At 39.5% G+C, this 20,681-nt stretch overlaps 1 long non-coding RNA gene across 1 annotated transcript in view; it reads right to left on the bottom strand.

The window, feature by feature from the left end:
* The window catches only part of LOC119858830, a 66,239-nt gene that overhangs the window by 34,939 nt on the left and 10,619 nt on the right, over positions 1–20,681 (bottom strand). The window lies entirely within an intron of this gene.

The following is a 20,681-nucleotide window of genomic DNA, read 5'->3' as shown; positions in this document are numbered from 1 at the left end:
GGTGCTACACATGGTATGAGCTTCACAGTGTAGGAAGTGGTGGGCCATGGGTAATGGCCATTCTCCACAACTTCATACCCTCTCCACAGCAAATCCTGCATGACTTCTGATGCAACAGAATGCTGATCTTCCCAATGTTATTTTACATCTTGTCTCCTGACCCTGATACATGTCAATTCCTGTTTTAGGTAAGTGCCGATTCATACCCCAAAAGTGGGGTTTGATACCTAACCTTAGAGTCTGAATTTGAAAGTTGAGCCCTTCCCATTTCATAGCCATAGGAAAGACCATCTTTCTTTCCATACTCAGCTGCATAAGAGGCAGATAGTGCTCAGATAAGGAGGTATTGTCAACTTTGATGTACAATAGATCCTTTTTCAGCATTCCACATTTCTGAAGAAAATCTGGAATCTCCTGGCCCATCACTCAATAAACAGAGTTTATGCACAAGCTAGCTTTTAGATGAGATTTGGATCTACTTTTGTAACAGCAGCTACCTCTTGTAGGTACCCAAAGGAATACCAGATGGAATACCAGTACAAGGCTGAAGACAATCTTAGAACTTCAGTGAGAATCCAGTAAATATATCTTTAACTAAATAATTCTGTCACAATTTACTTTACTTATTTTTCACAACAGTTGTGGTTTAAAGTTGTGTTTACTATAATTATGTTCAGTTGATATTAACCAGCTGTCTTAATATTATTTGCAAGGTTTTTGTAACATTCATTTGATCTCTCTCTCAAGGCCCCATGTTGAGGCTACAATGATCTTTCAGATTGCTTGTCATGGCCATGATCCTGCAAAAATGATGAGATTCCCTTTGGAGCCCATTAATGCTGCTACTTAACTGTACAGAGAAATCAGAGCTGAGGAATACAAGACATTTTCACCTCTCAGAGGACTCAAAGCACACAGCACCTCTATTTTGACGAAGAGGAGAATGGCCCTGGCAACTGAATGTGCATCTCCCACCCAACACTGCAGAACATTGCCTATAGGCAGGACCAACGTGAAGACTCTCTAAAAATAAATTCTCCAAGCACAGAATGCAGCAGGAAGATTACTGAGTCTCTTGTGTGACACTAAAACAAACCAAGACTTACAATCTTATTACAGTTCCACCATTTGAAATATAACAACAACAGGTGTATCTACAGCAACTCAAAGGATTTCAAAGTGTTTTACAAACATCAGTGAATCAAGAACCTTACACAACCAATGAAGCAGGCAAGTTCCAACACTGGATAACTTTAACACACTGCCACTGCTTAAGGCGAAGAGCTATACACCTCTACTGAAACTATTACTCCTGTTGTGTGGTCCGGAAAAACAATTAAATAACTATCTATCAGAGATACAAATAACAAGAACAGAGAAGCCTCATTGTTTCACTGACTCAGATACTGAAGGCTCAGATATAAATGAGTTAGAAATGTTCCAAAGAAAATTCTCAAGTTTAAAAGTTAAATGAACCTGATTCTTGCCTCTGCTATGGCTCCCATACACTGTCTCTGCAGCCATACAGAGGTCACAGTACAAGGTTCACCAGCCCTAAGAAATACCTCTGGTATATAGGGGATTGCCTGGTGGTGTCAGATCAGTGGAGCAGCCTTCAATCCTATTTGAAAAATCTGTTCAAATTGCATTGGATGGGAATGTGCTCTGAAGGACCTTAACAAATTGGAAGTCACCTGAACTGAGGGGAGGAGGAAGGGTGTTATCCCATTGGGTGTGGATCTTACTCAACAGTTCCATTAATGACTACAAATGGAGTAAATATTTTATTAATTAAATTAGCAAATAACACTAAATTGGCAGTTGTCACAAAAGCAATTGAAAAGCAAGGAATAATAAAGCAGAGACTGGAGAGGTTCGGAGTGTTTTTCGTCTCACGCTGCACTGTTTCACTCTGCAAGCCAGAGATGTTTGCTGTCTGCCACAAATTAAGGGAAAACTTGTATTGTTGCATCTGAAAATGCTAAAGCTTGTTACACCAGCTGTTAGCTTGGATAAGCAACAGATTGCATATAAATCTTTATAACTTGCCTTTTATATATTTTTTTTTCACTCTACAGAGCCAAATGAACCATTAAGACTAAGTTTGTTATAAGGAAAGAGTGAATCAGCTTGCTTTTTGACTTTGGAGATGTAGAAGGAACTTTGCGGTCACTGATTGTAATTAAAAGTTATTGTGTTGCAAATGTTTCCCTCCCCAACCCAACTCCCTTAATGGTGGGAAGGAAAGGTGAGTAGGTACTTGGTGTTCCTGTTCAGTCCATTTCTCAGGTTGGCAGCCAACACTAGCACTATTACTGTTACCTGAGTCTTCATGTGGTGGACATATACTAGGAGAGAGTCCCATGAGCCCGAGCAACAGGAATGATAGCATGCTGAAACTTTGGCAGCAGATCCACCATGGTGACATAAAAATAGACTGTTTTAAATATTTCCTTTTTTCATTGCATGAGAGGCCAAGACTGAATTCTGCTAAGGACTATAATAGACAAGGGGACAGGCTAGAGCGATGTCACTTGGTTCAGGCATTGCACAAAAGCATGCACTAAAAACTGACAGTAAAGATTTAAAATGAAGAAATATTTGCCCAACAGGTCTACTACTACAATGGTATCAGAGATCTTGTCAGAAAGGGTTTCTCTTTTTTGTGTATTGAATGGTTTACCCAGCAACTGATTTTCATACTAAAGTATGCATTACCCTTAGCATTCACTTCAACAGGTTGTATTTAAAAACATTGATTTTTTTTTAATGTCAAGGAGAGTAATTACTGCTTATGTATAATTGAAACTATGCACGGCAACTTTTATTAGTACACAAGCTCCCTATTTATTTGTCTCGCGAGTTGACATATTAAGGGGTTCAGCCCTTTACAAGATTAATCCATAAAACAATTTCATAAAAAGAAGTGTGATCTAATGAGTTAAGCTCTCAACTGGGAGATTTAGAGCACAAAAATTCTAATCCTGACTCCTACTTTAATTGCTTTTCTGATCTTGTGTCAAGTCTCAATCTCTCTGTATCATTTTTCCCATCTATAAAATGGGTATAATGAATTTATACTGATTACTGGCCTCAGAAATGGATTAGTTATAAACATTGAATAAATGTTTGTCAACTATTTTGAAAATGTGCTAAGTGTTTATTGAATCCTACTGTACAAATCTGGTAGTTACTTTCTAATATTAAATATTTAAGACATTTTAAAACCCCTTTCTCCAAAAAAGATTCTGGATTTCATATTTATACTATCTGTGTTATTTTAAAAAATGATAATGAAGTCATTTGCCTTGGTGTTGACACTTTGCATGTCTAATTTCATCTTGGTGAGATGTGAAACGTTCAGCTCATAAAAATTGGAAAATAGCTGGTAAAGGCAGCAGAAACAGAACTTCAAGTGTACCTTGTGACACTATGAACCATACTACTGAACACTGTATTTTAAATGCTGCATTTTGCTCTTTACATTTAGTTTCAATGCTGTTTCATAAAACTTAAATGATGATTGCTCAGTGTTATCTGCTATTTTAGACTACACATTCTATATTGTTTGCATTATAATGAAGTATGTTAAAGTAAGATTGTTTTCTGTCCAGGACCTGTATTAAAACAAAAGTTTTTCATGAAGCTATGTGTGGAGTAAAATTTTTGATAATACTGAAAACTATTGTTGTTTTAAAATTACAAAAGCCTCTCCTGAAACTTTTAGTCTCATTAATTGATTTCATTGCAATTCCATGCACATGAGGATTAGTGAGTAAGGGATATGGTATAGGACCCTATCTAGGGCACCTGGGAATGAGACAATATTGGATTTTCAGGGCCATTACTTAGGACCAAAGTCAACACCCTTTGGAAGCAATGGGAATTGGATCAGGCCCTTAAAGAAGACCCAATCTAATTAGAACTATCTTAGCCAGTAAAGCTAGTTGAATTGTTCATTGTGAAGAGTTTTTCTGATGAATTTTAGCCACTTTCTCCCTGTTATATGGAACCACCTTTTTCTTATATATTGAGTGCATTGGTCTGCATCTTCTTTGCAATCTCTGTCAACCACACACAGCTTTGTAGTTGTGTATACGTGGTTAGTTCCAGTTACAAATGTGTTTTCAGATAAACTCATTAGATGAACTGTGTTAGTGCTACATGGCTGGCTCATGGATGTTTTTTTGTGGGAAGACGGGGAAATGCTTTCTTAAGTGTCCCACTCCAATCTCATATGCAACACCCGATTTCATCTGTTGGTCAAGTGTATTTATTCAGTATATACCCAAGTTTTCTACTACTGCTTTTCCAATTAAACACAGGCATCTATGTCACCAAAAATGTAATTGTCTATACTGGTCATCTACCAAGAAGCCTAAGTGGAGTTTGGAGGTTCCCTAGCAAAGTTCCAGGGCAGAAAAGGGTCAAAGACTGTTTTTTAAAAGGGAAATGCTGACTAAGCCAATGAAACCACTTCAATGCCAGAAAGAGAAGACCCAGCTGGAGAGAGTGGAAGTAGGAGGGAATTGGCTTCCCATAAGGTAGATAACCAAACCTGAGGATTCACACGACTTATAATGACATCGAGGGGCATTGCATTCAAGAGTTTGTTGTTTTTCATAGATCTTTAATTCTCTGTGCTTTTTAAGAGTAAAGTGTTTGTGGATAAGAAATTCCTTTGAAAGGCCTGTGTTTCTTTGCTTTATGCCGTGTTGTCCCTGAAGAGTGCAACTAGAAAACCAGAGGTCCCACTGCCAAATGGATTTGGTCATGGCGGGGGGAAGAACAGGGCAGAGTGTGCCTAAGCAACTTGGGGACTTGGGAGGGATGTGCCACTGGTTCTAGGGTCTAGGAGGCTGGACTACAGGGTCCCACTTCCCAAGAAGGCTGTCAGACACTGGCTCTGCACTTAGGAGTGAACTTAAGAGACCCAGAGCTAGGAGCACTGATCAGTCACTATCCAGATTCAGGGGACTTAGAAGCACATGGGATTCAGTAGCTGGATCCTGTTAGGAATCAAGACATAGGCAGTCTGATCTAGCAGTCAAAACAGGAGTCTGGCCTAGCAGTTGAAGCAGGAGTCAGGAAATGGAATGGAGGGTCAGAAACTGGATGCCAAAGCCAAGAGTCAAGCAGAGTCAGAGCCAGGAATTGGAGTCAAGGGTCAGAGGCCGAACGCTCAAAGTCGAGAGCCGGGGTCAGAGCTGGGATTGATAGCTGATGGTCACGAGTGAGGTGTAGGAGTAGGAACCAAACATGAGGTCAGGATCAAGCACAGAGCAGGAGCAAGGCAGGAAAAGGGAGCAAAAGTTGGCTGTAGATCATGGGGGACAAAGAGCAAAGTCCAATGCAGCAGCAATAGAGAGTCTGTGCAGTTACTCAGACAGATCATCTGGGTCACTTCCTGGCTTAAATAGCAGTGGGAGCCAATCAGCTGCTCCTAGGTCTTGGGTATTCTGATAGGACTTCCTGTGGGACCTGAGAACCCCAGACTGGTGAGGTGCCTCTTCATCTGTCTCTCTTGGTAGCAATGAGGAAGTTTTGGAGACCCTGAGCCTCCACAGCTCTTGGTTCTAAACCTGCCAAAAGATCCGGATCCAGTCATTAAGGGGCTGGTGTCCATTCAAAGCATGGGACTGGACTGGGTTATAACAGGAGATATTAAGACAAATAGTGGTGCAAAATTTGAAAACTCCCTTGGGGACAGAAAGCTTCTATCAGTCACAGCAAGTTCCAAACTAAACAACTCCCGTCAAGGATAAGACTATTCATTCAGACACTACCTTTATAAACAGAAAAGGAGTACTTGTGGCACCTTAGAGACTAACAAATTTATTTGAGCATAAGCTTTCGTGAGCTACTGTAGCTCACGAAAGCTTATGCTCAAATAAATTTGTTAGTCTCTAAGGTGCCACAAGTACTCCTTTTCTTTTTGCGAATACAGACTAACACGGCTGCTACTCTGAAACCTACCTTTATAAACATTCACTTTTAAGCTGTGGATTATCTAGTTTTCTTTAAGTCTAGAAAATAAATATTAATATATCTTTGGCTTCTGCTCACAGAACATTTATTAAGTCATAAAGTCAAACCCCTGTCTGACTTTGTAAGAGTTACATAGGGAAGAATTTCATCCAACTGTTCTGTTTCATCCAAACTGGCTATTCTGGAAGTGATTACAAGCCCAAAAAACTTTGTTTAGAAAAAACTGTTGAAGTTGCTAAGTGACAATTCAGTAACCTACAGCATCATTTACAAAACCTAGATTCAAGCATAGAATGGAGTAGTTAAGATAATAAATCTTACATTACCCACATGATAAAAACAATGTTACATGTCCCATTGGCAGCATAGAATTAGGGTGACCAGATGTCCTGACTTTATAGGGACAGTCCCGATTTTTGGGTCTTTTTCTTATATAGGCTCCTATTACCCTCCACCCCCATCCCGATCTTTCATACTTGCTGTCTGGTCACCCTATGTAGAATTCATGGTGTCCTTAACAATTCATTAAAATGCTTTTAAGTGCTTGAGTTTTATAAATGCTGAAATGACATTCATACTACTTAGCCACCTTATCCAGGGCAGGGTTGTTGTTGTTTTTCTTTGTTCATGTATTTGAGAATTTCACAGGGTTTTTTAATGGTGTGACGGTAAATGAAGACACAATTTATTTAAAATATTAAATAAGTAGGATGGACAGATCACCTAATTATTAAATTAGGTACGTGGAATGGAGAGATCACCTGATTATTAAATTGAAAGAATGAGTAGTACTATCCAAGATGATAAAGGTAGCTAAGATGCTTGGCTCATTCAAGCATATCTGGCAAGGTGCGAGAGTTCTATATAAATTCTAATTAAGCCAGTCATGCGTTTACCACTGTGCGCAACTCAGCCTGCCTTTACTCCCAAGGTTGGTAGAAAGTGTAAAATAAACATATCAAAATAATTGAGCCCCATAATAAATTACACCTCTGCAGAGCCAAGACTGGAACACTGGCCCTTTAGCGCCAGAAGTACGGGCTTCAAACTAAAGGGAGAACTCTGTTAGCTGTCTAATAAAATAATGCCTTTATGTTCTCTCTAAACTGCAACATAGTCATACACACATGCACGCGTATCATGCACAACTCTGCTTCCCACTGAAATCAAGGGCAAAAAATTCTCATAGGTATTAATGGGATTAGAATCAAGCCCACAACTTATTAAACTCAATGGGAAAAGAAGTGGACTTAACACTATCCACAGCCAAAAAAAAAAAAAAAAGAAAAGAAGAAGAAGAAGAAGAAGATTTTGTTTACTTACAAACTACTTTCTTCAGACAAAGTGGTGCATGAGTTTAAGGAAAATGAAATTACATGGAAAGTATGAAGAGGCCATTTGTGAGCTACAGGAAGGCAATTGTTAGACAACAGGCAAACTTTTTTATCAGGGTAATTTTTGTAAATGGTTTGTAACCCAGCAACAGTTTGATTAGTTTTCTTCAAATTTGAAAAAAATATTCTCTTTCACCTTCATAGGAACCCTGGCATTTTCAGACTAAATCAATTTTTCATTGTAACTGGCTTTACAATGGAAGTCAGTTTTGCCCCTATAAATTTATGAAAGCATCCAGAGGATTATTACTGATGAACTCATAACAAAACTCCTGTTTTCATGTAAGTGTCTCTAACAATTAAAAAATGAGGGAAGAAAAATACAGGAAATAAGTAAGGGTTAGGTCTCTAAATGGAAAGGAATTCAAAGTTTGTCATAAAGCATCAGTTTGCTTATTTCGTCTTTTCTGCACACAACTTGGTAACAATGTATGAATCTTTGTTTTGTGTACCAAACTTAACTGGAAGTTGAAGCAAATAGCTGTATTTATACCTTTTTTTTTTTTTTTACTGATGTAACTGTTAGTCTAAACACTACAGTGTGGAAATAAGCATTTGGTAGTTGGTAAAGTTTTAAACAAGTAAAGAAACTCCATATTGCCTTAATTCAACATCACCTTTTTCCTCTTTTACTCTTTGTATTACTCCCCATATTTGTCATGATATACACAACTCTTTCTTCTTGAAGCCTCCAATCCTGCAAAAGAGAATGAGCCACACAACCCCTCTGGCACCATACAGAGTCCCACTGAAGTCAGGGGGGCTCACCGTGAGTGCAGGGGTCCATCCATATGGTCATGTTGCAGAATCAGTGCTTAAGACTTTAGTAGAACAATTCCATGAACTATCTGCTTGAGGTCTTCTTTTACCTGTTATTAAATAAAAGCACATCCTTGATATAAAATGGGATCACAGTCAGTTGGCAGACTTTGTGCTTTCGACTATGCTTAACAAAGTTCTAAATAGTAAATGCAATGTAGGGATCTTACACACTGTTCATTTTTTTGGTGGCTAATATAAAAAATATTGAAGCTCACAAAGATACAGTATGTTAGAGTGAGCCAAAAATTAACAGATTATGCATTCTCTTTGGAATCCATTTAAGGAAGTTATGGGTGTAACGTCAAATTCTATTTAACTTTGGTGAAAGCCTACTGTGGAATGTCCCTGGGAAAAGGTTAAGAGAACAAAAGCTGTAAAGTAACAAAATATAGATAAAAAAATAACTGTGAAAAGGTCATAGCAATAGAACATCTCCTATGATTATGAGTCTGGGAAGGCATTCTTTTGCTCTGGCAATCTGCCAAATGAGTCCCCACAAAAAGGGTTCAGAAAAGAAGCTAAGTGCTGTAGCACCAAGATGAATCCCAAGAGGCTGCAAAAGAGGCAACTCACACAGTGACTGCAAAAGAGGTTGCAGATTTTTTTGTATTCAGTGGAGACTTCAAAAATATTTCACCTTTATTCTATCACTGACTTATTTGTCTTTAATAAATGAATACAATTATAATTTTAAGAAATATTTAGTTTTTGAGGTGATGAGAAATGGTGATTAGAATGACTGAAGAATTTATCTAATGATACTTAGCTTTTCAGAACTGTCATTTTGTTTGTATTTTAGAGAAAAATATCAGCAATTTAGGGCATTGTTTCAATTTTAGCTCATTTCAGAAGTAGTTGGAAGTTGATATTTGACAGCTGTTTGGTAGCCTATGTGAAATGAGTGGGTCTCAGTCCAGCTGATACTGTACTCTCTCTGACTTGTTCCTATTGATGTTGACCACAAAGTCATGGTCAACAACTCTTCAAACTTGTGTTCTAAATAGGGCTGGCTGGAAAACAAGAATTCCACCCTCTATGTCTCCTGCACCCCTCCCCCAAAAAGGAGGTTAAAACTAGACCTTTCAAAACGTTTGTAAAACACACTCCAGAGTAGAGACCACCTGGGATATGGGAGTCCCAGGTTCAAGTCCCCAGTCCAAATCAAGCAGAGTGGGAACTTGAAACTCGGTGTCTTATATACTGAGGCCTGGTCTACACTGGGGGGATCAATCTAAGTTATGCAACCTCTGCTACATAATAATGTAGCTGAAGTTGATGTACTTAGATCTACTCACCGCGGTGTCTTCACTGCGGTAAGTCGACGGCTGACGCTCTTCCATCAACTCCGCCTGCGCCTCTCGCCCTGATGGAGTACTGGAATCGACGGGAGAGCACTCAGCGGTCGATTTACCGCGTCTAGAGTAGATGCGATAAATCGACCCCGCAGGATCGATTGCTGCTCGTCGATCCAGCCGGTAATGTAGACAAGCCCTGAGTGCCCTAACCACTGGGCTATTGGCTGCTCTGGGAAGTCTCTCCGACTGACTTCAGTGGAGGTATGATATTTAACATCATCTGAACATCTTGCTCTATACTGAAATAATCCATAGTATGACTCCATTGATTTCAATACCAGGGTGAATTTTCGTGTTGCACAGATCCACAGATAGTTAAGAGATCCACCATTAGCTCTTACTGACATTAAATTTCTGATCTAGGTGTTAGACAATCCGTAGTTGGAGACCAAGAACATAACTTCCATAGTGCATCTGGATCTCTCTCTTGATATGGAAGCCCTGTTTATGGAAGCCCTCCGCTATGGTACTGGTAATAACAAAAGTAGATTTGTGGATCTGCTGGAAAAACCCTACGATTCTCAAGCAGATCACAACTCATTTTTATGAACAGTTTTGGTGTATTACCTTTTTTAGATTGATCTGGTGAATTAGGAGCCTGGAATTTGTATCATTCAAGGCTTAAGTCCAAGATTCATAGCTGCCAAAAAAAGTAGACACATGCTTAACATCAAAACTGAAAAGCAAATACATTCCATATACGCAAATAACATCTAGGCCAGTGGTTTTCAAACTTTTTTTCTGGGGACCCAGTTGAAGAAAATTGTTGATGCCCGTGACTCAACACAGCTCAGGATGTGGGGCTTGGGCTGTGGGAGGGGCTCAGGGCTGGGGCAGAGGGTTGGGGTACAGGGGTGAGGGCTGCAGGGTGGGGCCAGGAGTTAGGGGTTCAGGATGTGGGAGGGGGCTCTGGGCTAGGGCAGAGGGTTGGGGTGCAGGAGGAGGTCAGGGCTCTGGGGGGTGCAGGCTCTGGGGTGGGGCTGGGGATGAGGGGTTTGGGATACAGGAAGGGGTTCCAGGTTTAGGGGGGGCTCAGGGCTGGGGATTGAGTCACCGGGTTGGGGCGTGGACTTACCTTTGATGGCTCCCGGTCAGGAGCACAGCTGGGGTGCAGAGACAGGCTTCCCTGTCTCTGCATCCCGGACTGCGGATTGCGCTGCACCCTGGAAGCAGCCAGCAGCAGGGCTGGCTCCTAGGCGGACGCACACAAGCAGCTTCACGCGACTCTTGTCCGCAGGCACCGCTCTCCACCACCGCCATGGAGTGGTCGAGGCAGGAGCAGCACATGGAGCCCTGTGGCACCCTCTGCTGAGAAGGCGGACCCGCTGCTGCTCGTGTCTAGGAACAGGAAGGCACTAGCCTGCCTTAGCTGGGCAGCACCGCCAATGGGACTTTTAATGTCCTGGTTGGTGGTGCTGACCAGAGTGACCCAGTGCCTGACATGCCGTGACCCAGTACTGGGTCGCGACCTGAACTTTAAAAAACACTGATATATACTACATGTAATACTGTACTCCTGATTGCTTGTTGAGTTGAGGTTCATGCATACAGAATATCTATCATGTCACAAGATTGCCTGTTCCAAGTAGAATAGCAATACTATTGAAGTCGCTTGAGAAGACCCCACTGATAAAGAGTTTGTTCTTCTTATGGCAGAATAGATAGTGAAGAAAAGACTCAAGTGGAACCTCTCTCTAGCGAAGAAGAGGCTTAAGCAGACCTAAATAATGTCAACAGTGTAGCTATTCATCCATAGATGGCAATGAACAGGAGTTGAGATGGAAGGAAAACAACTATAGCTAAAGAAATGGCAGCCTATCTTTTACTGGAAGCAGATTACAGTTTATACTGTAACTGTATAACCAGTTTGGTAGAAAAAAAGTGAGATTTGGTTTAGTGTGCTAACTATCCATCAGTCTCTCCTGCAACACAGGAAAATGTAGTCTCTGTGAAAGGAACTCTGTCTCATCCTAATAAGGCAGAGCGGTTTGCTAGCAACATAGTCTGGATGCCTTATGTATGAAATAATGCAAGCTATTAGGAGAGCTGTTTCAGTGTGACTGATTAGCCGTATCATCTTTCTGTCAATAATGAAGTCTGATCATCGTTACAGGGTTATTTGTGATGAGCCATACGCAAGTGCTTTGCTCATATGCATGCTATATCTGAGTTTCATGTTACAATAGAAGCCACTTAATGTCCTGGCTTACCCTCTTGCATTCCTCGAGTGTGAAAGAGCAGTGAAAAAGACCAGCCATTATGTTTGTGTAGTAATCAATTTGCTCCACAGAGAATGTAATGTAATAGCATATGTTTTATGTCTTTTTTCCTAGGTAATAAATTTACTCTGTCTTAGTTTGAACTGTAAAGTGTTTCCTCTGTTTCAATAACATGACATGGCTGAATTCTTTAGAAAAGTGGTTTACAAACTTTTTAGGCTGCGTCCTTTCCAAATTGCCACCATTGGGGGGCACAGAGGAACGTTCGGGGGGCAAGCAGCGACACCAGGCAGCTCGGGCCAGCCCCACATGGCGGGGCTCGGAGACAAAGCACTACCTCTATCCCAACTCATCTTACAGGGTTGCTCCAAAAAAGTTTTGAACTGAGCCCCTCCCCTTTGAGATACAATTTTTGATTGCACTCCCCGCAACCCAGATAGGCTGGGTGACACTGAGGTGAGCCAGGGAGTGGAGGTGGCATTCCCTCCCCAAGCCCCGCTGCCTGGAGCTGACCCCCTGGAATGTTCCTCCGTGCCTCACATTTTGAAAACCTCTGCTTTGGAAGTACTATGTGAACAGGCGGCACCAGTACAGAGCAGGGCAGCAAATGGCTTTCCTGTCCCGCAAAACTTTTCAAGATTTCAAACATTTTCCTGTTCCACATCTATATGAAACTGAAACCTTCTGAAATGTTCATGAAAAAGGAAAAAGAGCCCTTCCTCCCAGAATAGCCAATAATTCAGCAACTATGGGACTCCTCTCGGATGTGGGAGCCCTAGGTTCAAGTCCCTGCTATACCCAATTCAGAACAGGCTAATAAAGAGGCTATGGCTATTACAGAGTATGTGGGGCTATTTTTCAAGTAGAAATTTCATCCTGCACCTGAGAACCCTTTTCTAATGAAAAATTTTGTCAAAACTGGTAGATTCCAGCAAAAGTCTTTGGTTTTGACAAATCAGCATTTCTGACAAAAAAAGCATTGAATTGAAAAATTCCTACTCAGCTTTAGTCCTGACAGCAGTGCTTCTGCCAACTGCTGAGCACAGGGGCAGCTGAATTACCTGTTGATGCTGCAGGAAGGAGATAAATGAGCTCTGCAATAATTCATGATGCTCCCTTATTTTAGAAGAGCTCTTTGTTTCTTGATCTATTTATAACAGTCACTGCAGCTATTTTAGTACATTTTGAGGTGAGAGACAGATCTCAGCAATGACATGAAGATAAGCAGTTGAAAACAGTCAATACAATTCTTAGAGACAGTGTTAATGGGTTAAAGAAAAGGAGTACTTGTGGCACCTTAGAAACTAAGAAATTTATTTGAGCATAAGCTTTCCTGAGCTACAGCTCACTTCAAAGGCATCCGATGAAGTGAGCTGTAGCTCACGAAAGCTTATGCTCAAATAAATTCGTTAGTCTCTAAGGTGCCACAAGTACTCCTTTTCTTTTTGCGAATACAGACTAACACGGCTGCTACTCTGAAACCTGTTAATGGGTTGTTTCTAAAGTAGGCTCTGTGGGCTATGTTGTGAGGGAGAGCTCTTGTAGTTCAGGCAGAAAAATAGTTTAGAAAAAAAGATAGTAAATAAATAAATAGGAATATCTACCTAAACTACCAAACTACCAAAGTTTTGCAAAGGCTTTTATTTTTTTGCTGCCACATTCTATAACCCTTACAGGAGCAGGAATCCTTTTCAAATTAATGGGAGTTTTGCTTAAGCACAGGCTGCAAAAGTTGACTCTTCCTTTAAAAGTGTGTCTTGATTTGTGGACATAGTAAGCATTTCTTATCATTCCTTTCTGTGAGCAATACATAACATAGTACAGTTTGGGGCTTTTTTCCCCATTTACACCAAAATTCATTCAATAACATACTCACATTTGCTTAACAGTTTTCATTAAGGAGTGGTCGGATACTGCAAAGCCACTGGTGGAGATCAGCTTTTGCTTACACCTATATGACTTGGGGCATGTAACTATTAAACAGCACAAAGGCTTTGCTATTTTTAAAAAAGTTTTAATTTTTCAGGTACGTATATGCAAGAGAGAGAGAGATAGCAGGTAGAAACAATTTACCCTGAAGGTATAATAGCATGTGATATGGATCTGTCAGGTGAATTCAAGAGCATCAAAACACAATCAAAAATATGTTAATCAAATAGCACAGAAATAACATGGTTCTTAAACTGTGATCTGTGAACAAAAAAAGAAAGCCATGTGTTTATATCCAGCTTGCATCCCCCTCCCTCCCCCGATAGGCTGTTAGTTTGTCCATTGTTATGAGTTCCTAAATTTGGGGCACAATTCACTTTTAGACAACTGGAAATTCCACAGTGGGGCACCTCACACATAGAATGAAAATATTCACAGTAGAATAACCGTACCTTCGTCCCAAATCTTTGCCCCATTCAGAGCTGAAAATTTGATGGACAAACTGCCGAATGCAGGATCCACGCGAGGCAATGTCCCAGCCTATACAAAGACATTCCTGTTGGTCCCACAAAACAGCAACAAAAGGCAGAACTTTGAAGGATGCTTTTAGAAGTGCCTTTAATAATAAGTACCTATAGAACTAAGGCAGGTCATCTAGAGCCCTCCTTCTCTTTTTTGTAAGCCACCTTCCAGATGTCAGGTGGTAAAGACTTTGTCCATTTTCTACTAAACTAGGCATTCATACCAGTGGCCTAGAGGTTGCAATCTAGTCTGTAGCTCATTACCAGTTCTTTAAGCCATGCGGTCCTATATGGAGAAAGTCAAAAGCGGTGATGATGTAACAGAGTATTGTAGACTATGCCACTTGGTTTAATTTGCAAGTATACATTTTTCTTTAATTTTGCGGGAAAATATAAAATTTACCGAAAGAAAACTCACTGAAAACATCAAATCTGTTATGTCCTACCACATTTCAATTAATTTAGACTAAGGTTTTTTTTAAAAAAATATTCAAAATAAGTACCATTGTACTGCAGTTATAAAGTACAGTGTGTGAAGAATCATAACCCTATTTCTCTGTTTGGCACCCAAAATTCAGTATTTCATATTTCAGAGTGACAGTCACATAAACACTGCAGTTGATTAAACAGAGTAATTAGATTATGTTCTCTTATTTTGCTGTTTCAAGGATCCATCAAGATTAGTTTAGAGTAGACATCTACAATTCCCATTGAATTCAAACCTGTAACTTAGAGATCTCTCACCACTGTTTAAAGAGAACCCCGATAATAAGAAATACATTAAGTAATCTCACTCCCAGTAGTGTCAATGAACTCTAGAGTTATCTCTGTACCTAAGAGAAGCTATGAATATATGACATAGGAACTAATGAAATGGCAATTGTTTCTAATCTACTTTTAAGATAGGAATAATTCTTATTATTACTACAATTATTTAAATTTGGTTCTAGTGTACTAGGTAATTGTTAAGTGCCTAGTATCTATGCACTTTAGAAATACCTAATATACTAGGAAAGCAACTTTGTGGAGCTGTTGATGGCTACATAGAATGTGTCTATAAGAACAGAGATTTACTCCAGTTCTATTAACAAAAATAATTTAATTTAAAAACGCTCTTTTGCACTTTGTGGTAAAGCAGCAAGACTTTGGCCTCAGACTGGAACGGATGTGAAATGAATCCATATCTCTGCATGCCTGTCTAGACAGTACCAGGATAGTACTTTTGTACTAGAGTATAGCAGACACCCTGGTTAAGTCTAAAGATGAGCAAACTAGCTCTTTTAGGTCATGATGTTCAACACAGGTATGCAGCTCATGTGACATATCACAATTCAACTAGCTATTCCCACCTTTCATATTTTTAAAATTTAAGTAGGCAAGTGCCTCTTCATTTGTAGTAATAAAAGTTTACCACTAATATTCTTCCACTTGTGGACCATGGTATCTCTGGGCATCAGACTGTACTATTTGACTGTAAGTATACTTCCAAAAGTGTTTGTCAAACAAATATAGGAGGCATGTGCCTAAAGTAATCCAACCATCAGGTATGTCCATTTGGTATGTTATTCAATCAAACCACTGCCAAAAGCTTTCCGCCTTCTCCTTTCTCTCTACTACCAAAGTGAAGAACACAGCCAGCAAAAACACTGTAGTATTCACTACAATTCTGAAACACCATTTTTTAGAATTTTTTACCCTCGACTGTCAACAGAACTGCTAGCTTGTAGGAACTTTTTGAAGGAGACCTTCTCCCATCTCTTTCACTCCCCACCTCCGCCCACACTACTTTTCCAACCATGTTAGAAACAAAATCTAGTTGGTGTAGAAGGGCAAAGACACAGAAAAACCTATTTTTTAAAATGGTTGGGGTTTTATGTCTATCTCAAACACGATTTTGGCCTGCTCAGGAAGCCTAATTCTGTTTTCATTCATACCAATGTAAATCTGGAGTAACTCCACTAAATGGAGTTAGTCCAGTTTTATACTGATGTCACAGACCATAATTTGCCCTAGTGCCTCTAAACCAAATATAATGACATAGTGCAGTGCCAGGAGAGAGAGATCAAAGGAATAGCTGAGAATGATTCCTTAAGCAGAATACCATCACCTCTTCCCTAACTCCTGAAAAGCAAGTTCTAGTTGGTAACTGGAGCAGACAGAGTATATTTAAAGGTGATACATAGGTCGTAATAGTAGTGCAAGATTTCTGGAGTCTTTGAACATTTATTCTACCCAGAGCATTTTAATACATTTGACAGCAGCAGATAAATATTTTGTGTAAACTGTTAACACTCCACAATCCTCTCCATTTTTACAAGAAGCAGGGAGCTGAAATCCATGGAACTGGCTGGGACAGATGATTAACAGGGTGGCAGCCCAGATTCTGCAGCCTGCTCATTAGACCTCAGACACCCCTGTACAGGGAGCTTCTTTGGTATCCTGATCCCTAGTTTGGCAGGAGGGGCAGAATTATCTTCACAGCATGCTCCTCTTACCCAGACTCACAAGGCAACATATCCAATTAGAACATAGCCAATTAAAGAGACAGGAAAAACTTTAGATAGACAGAATGTAATAATCCAAATGGTATTTCATCTGGAAAGTGGGGTAAACACCCCTATCTGACCAGGACTCATGTTTCATATAAAGGGCAGAAAGCTTCACATAAAATTTTTTTTGGGCGGGGTCTATTTGACAATTCACTAATGAATAAAAACCACTGTATGTTCAACTATATTTTGTTGATCTGAAAAATAATGGAAAATGTCTGTTTTTTCTAAGTTTGCAAACCTTTCAGTCCCCCATTTATTGGTACATCTTTAACTTTATTACAAAAATGCAGAGAAACCAATTCAAGATAATATTAAAATGACAATCTTTAGAAATGAACAAATAGTACCTTGAAATATTATGTGTCAATAACATTTTATAAACATAACAGATCTTTTTAAAAAAGGATAGAAAACACTGCTCAGTGCATGAAAGGTGCCAGAGTTTTTAGCTGGCATTTACACAATGCATGCTTTTCTGATGAGAGTGGTGGGACAATGAGATGCTAATATCAGGCCATAATATGCCAGTGATGTAAAAGGTCTGTGATATTCTGGATCTTGAATCTTAACTACCCACTGTACCCTTTCACAATGGCACAGAGAGGAGTGTAGCTTAAGACAAAGTGGTAACCATCCAGTTGGCAAGAGAATAAGATGAGTGATGGCTACCGACGTGCTGGGTAGAAATGCATTTTCTGGTGCTGTTAAATTATTCTTCATGGCATCAGCAATCCAGAGATGGCTTTGTTTGCCTTTTATATCTTTTTGCAGAAGCTAGAATAAGCTAACAAACGCTAAATAAGTCAGAGAGAAAAAAATACTCAACATATTCAGAAATGCTGCTTGGAAGCACAACAATTGGGGTTTCTGTTTAAAAATAAAAAGAGGAATAATACTTTGCATTTATATATACTTTGCATTTCATCTGAGGACCTCAGAGTGCTTCACAAGCATTTACTATTTAAACCTCATGAGCCCTGCATGATGGGGAATCATGAAGCACAATGCTGCCTAGTGTTTCCACATGGGGAGCGTGGCTCCATAGTGTCATTTGCCCAAGCTTGGGCCTAAAAAGCACTGTCTGGTCCTAAATTGTTTTGATTTGATTCAGTGGGGGAAGTGCCCCTGTTGCATTGACACAGAATTGTTCTATTCCAGAGTTAGGGTCCATAAAGTAACGTATGAATTTTAAAATCAAGCAGTAAACTCCACACCTAACTTTTCTTCATACACCTCCCTCCTACCCACCTGTCCACATAAGCAAAGGGACCAAAATATGACACAGCTTTCCTTTAGCCCTAGACTTTCCCATGCCGGTGTTTTGTAGTATTCTGATGTGGATTTACCCACAAGTTCATACAATGGAAATCCAGCTTTCTTTTTGCTGTCCTTCACTATCTGTGTTTTAAACATACCATCACGTTCTCCTAAGTAAGAATCATTGTATCTAGTCTTTTATGCCCTCTCTTCTGAAGGAAGTGTGTTTATGTATGTTGTGGTTAGATAGATGCCTCAAGTTCCATATGAGCCATTCCCTTCTAAAAGCGGAATTTATATTCATTTTAAATATTTCTGTGGTGCCCAGAAATATGGAAGCTATGGAAGCTATCAATTATCTTCTGATAATGCTACTCTGAAATACCAGATATCCCAACACAACTTTTCCCATGCTTTTTTGGAGCAACAGCATTCTTTCTCTGTTTCAGGTAAGTAGTGGGCTTTGTTTTCCAGTTTCCCACTGAATCATGCTCCAAATGCACTCAGTTTAACAGACAGTATTTTGTGCAGGAAATGGAATCCACCCCTTCAGATGCTCTATAAAGGCAAATGCTCAATTAATTAATAAAGTTCATTTTCACTCCCTAAAGCAGCCACCCACCCAAGCAGATGTTCAAATACACTCACTCTAAAACAGGAAACCCACTCGGATGCAAATGCCTCTCACCAACTGTCAACCCACAGTTAAAGTTGGAATTAATGAGGTATCCTTGTTTTGCTGTCCATAATGGCATGACTGGAGAATGAATAATCTATTTCTTTTCTTTTTAAAAACAGTCAGTCACAATTCAGTTCTAAAACATTCATTTTTATTTTTTTATTGCCATAAACATTTTTCTATAATGTCATTTTCCTAATGAGCCAAATTCAGACACAAGAATGGTTTCATTTGTGTGACCAAAATGTGTAAAATACATCTCCTCTGACTTTGGCACAAAGATCAAAGGAAACTGCTTCTTTGGGTATGTCTACACTGCAATTAAAAACCGATGGCTGGCTTGTGCCAGCTGACTCGGGCTAAGGGGCTGTTTAATTGCAGTATAGATGTTTGGGCTCAGGCTGGAGCCCAAGCTATAAGACTAGTGCTTGGGCTATAGCCAAAGTCCAAAAGTCTACACCGCAATTACACAGACCCTTAGCCCGTGTCAGCTGGCATGGGCCAGCTGCGGTGTCTAATTCCAATGTGGACATACCCTTTGTGTCACTTACATTCCACTTCATAAAAGAGATGCCACTTCCAAAGGGGAAAGAAAGTTTGTTCCTCAAAAAAACCTGAGGAAATACCACAGTCTTATCATTTCAGCTTATTTTTAGGTAAATTTAACTACCATTGATTTATAGTATAAGACATATGGATCAATCAATATACAGAGGAGTCATTCAAAGCCTCATTTTGAGTAGCGTACCCTGTAATGAGTAGTGCATGTTACATCAATCAAGTCAGAAATGCCTGCAAATGTACACTCTTTTTATACGTGCTGCCTACTTTGGATGTAATGAGAGCTGGGTAAAAAATTTTGTCCAAAACCTTTTACAGAAAAAAATGTAGATTCAGTGATATTGAAACATTTCATGAATTTGTGTTGATTTCACTGAATTGTATTGGTTGAAACCTTCCCCTCTTCTCTACCCTCCTCCCCAAACATTTTGTTCTGAGATTTTTTTAATGAACATTTCAATTTGAAACATTAAAGAAACTTTTTTGTCTGGAAATTTCATTTAATTTTACAAAATGTTCAAAAATGTTCAAAATCAAAATAAAACATTTTGTTTGACCTATAATTATTTTTCCTCCCTGACTTTTTGATTTGCTGAAATATTTTTGAGATTTTTGCTTTGATTTGGCCTGACCATGATTTTTTTTTAAATGTATTTTTTAGAATGGTCAGAAAAAAAATTTTCTTTGCCCAGCTCTGGTAATCATAAATGATAACATATAATATATGATATATTATATGATATATATGATATAAGAGGGACTAGAAGCCTGATTCTAATCTCACTTACATGTGTGTCACTCCATTGTCCTAAGTGAAGCTACTCTAGATTTAAGTTGGGGTGAAGTCAGATTCAGGTTCTATATCTATAGTGTCATATCCTGCTGTGATTTATGTCCTGTGCAATCTCACTGACCTCAGTGGATTTGTTTTGGGTGTAAATGAGGATAGAATTTGACCCATAGTTGGCATTTTCTTGGGGCTACACATAAGCAGCAGGGCACTGACTTCCAACACACAAAACTTCCAGAACTTGTTAGCTAGGTAGAAATGTACTTTCTCTCCATAGCTATGGCATCCTTAATGCACCCCTCACAGTAACCACCCCACCCACATCATTTTTTTTAATTCTAATGATCAATGATGCATACAAAAGCTGGACATTCAGTTAAGCCCCCAAAGTTCAGTTCCTTAGCTAAAAACGTACTGGCATTTTTGTGGTCTGTTTGTATTTGTGGCAATTGTACCTGTGGTATTTCCCCATTACAAACACGTACAATGGAACCTGAACTAAAATGTGAAAGAGCAACCTCTGATCTGTACCCTTAAAGGATACAGATACTTTGTATGGGGGGAATTTTGGGGCACATTCTCTTGGCTGTAGACTATAGACCACAAGTTGCTGC

This window comes from Dermochelys coriacea, chromosome 7, assembly GCF_009764565.3.
Source record: "Dermochelys coriacea isolate rDerCor1 chromosome 7, rDerCor1.pri.v4, whole genome shotgun sequence".
Lineage (NCBI taxonomy): Eukaryota > Metazoa > Chordata > Testudines > Dermochelyidae > Dermochelys > Dermochelys coriacea.
This window is presented reverse-complemented; position numbering and strand designations above follow the sequence as displayed.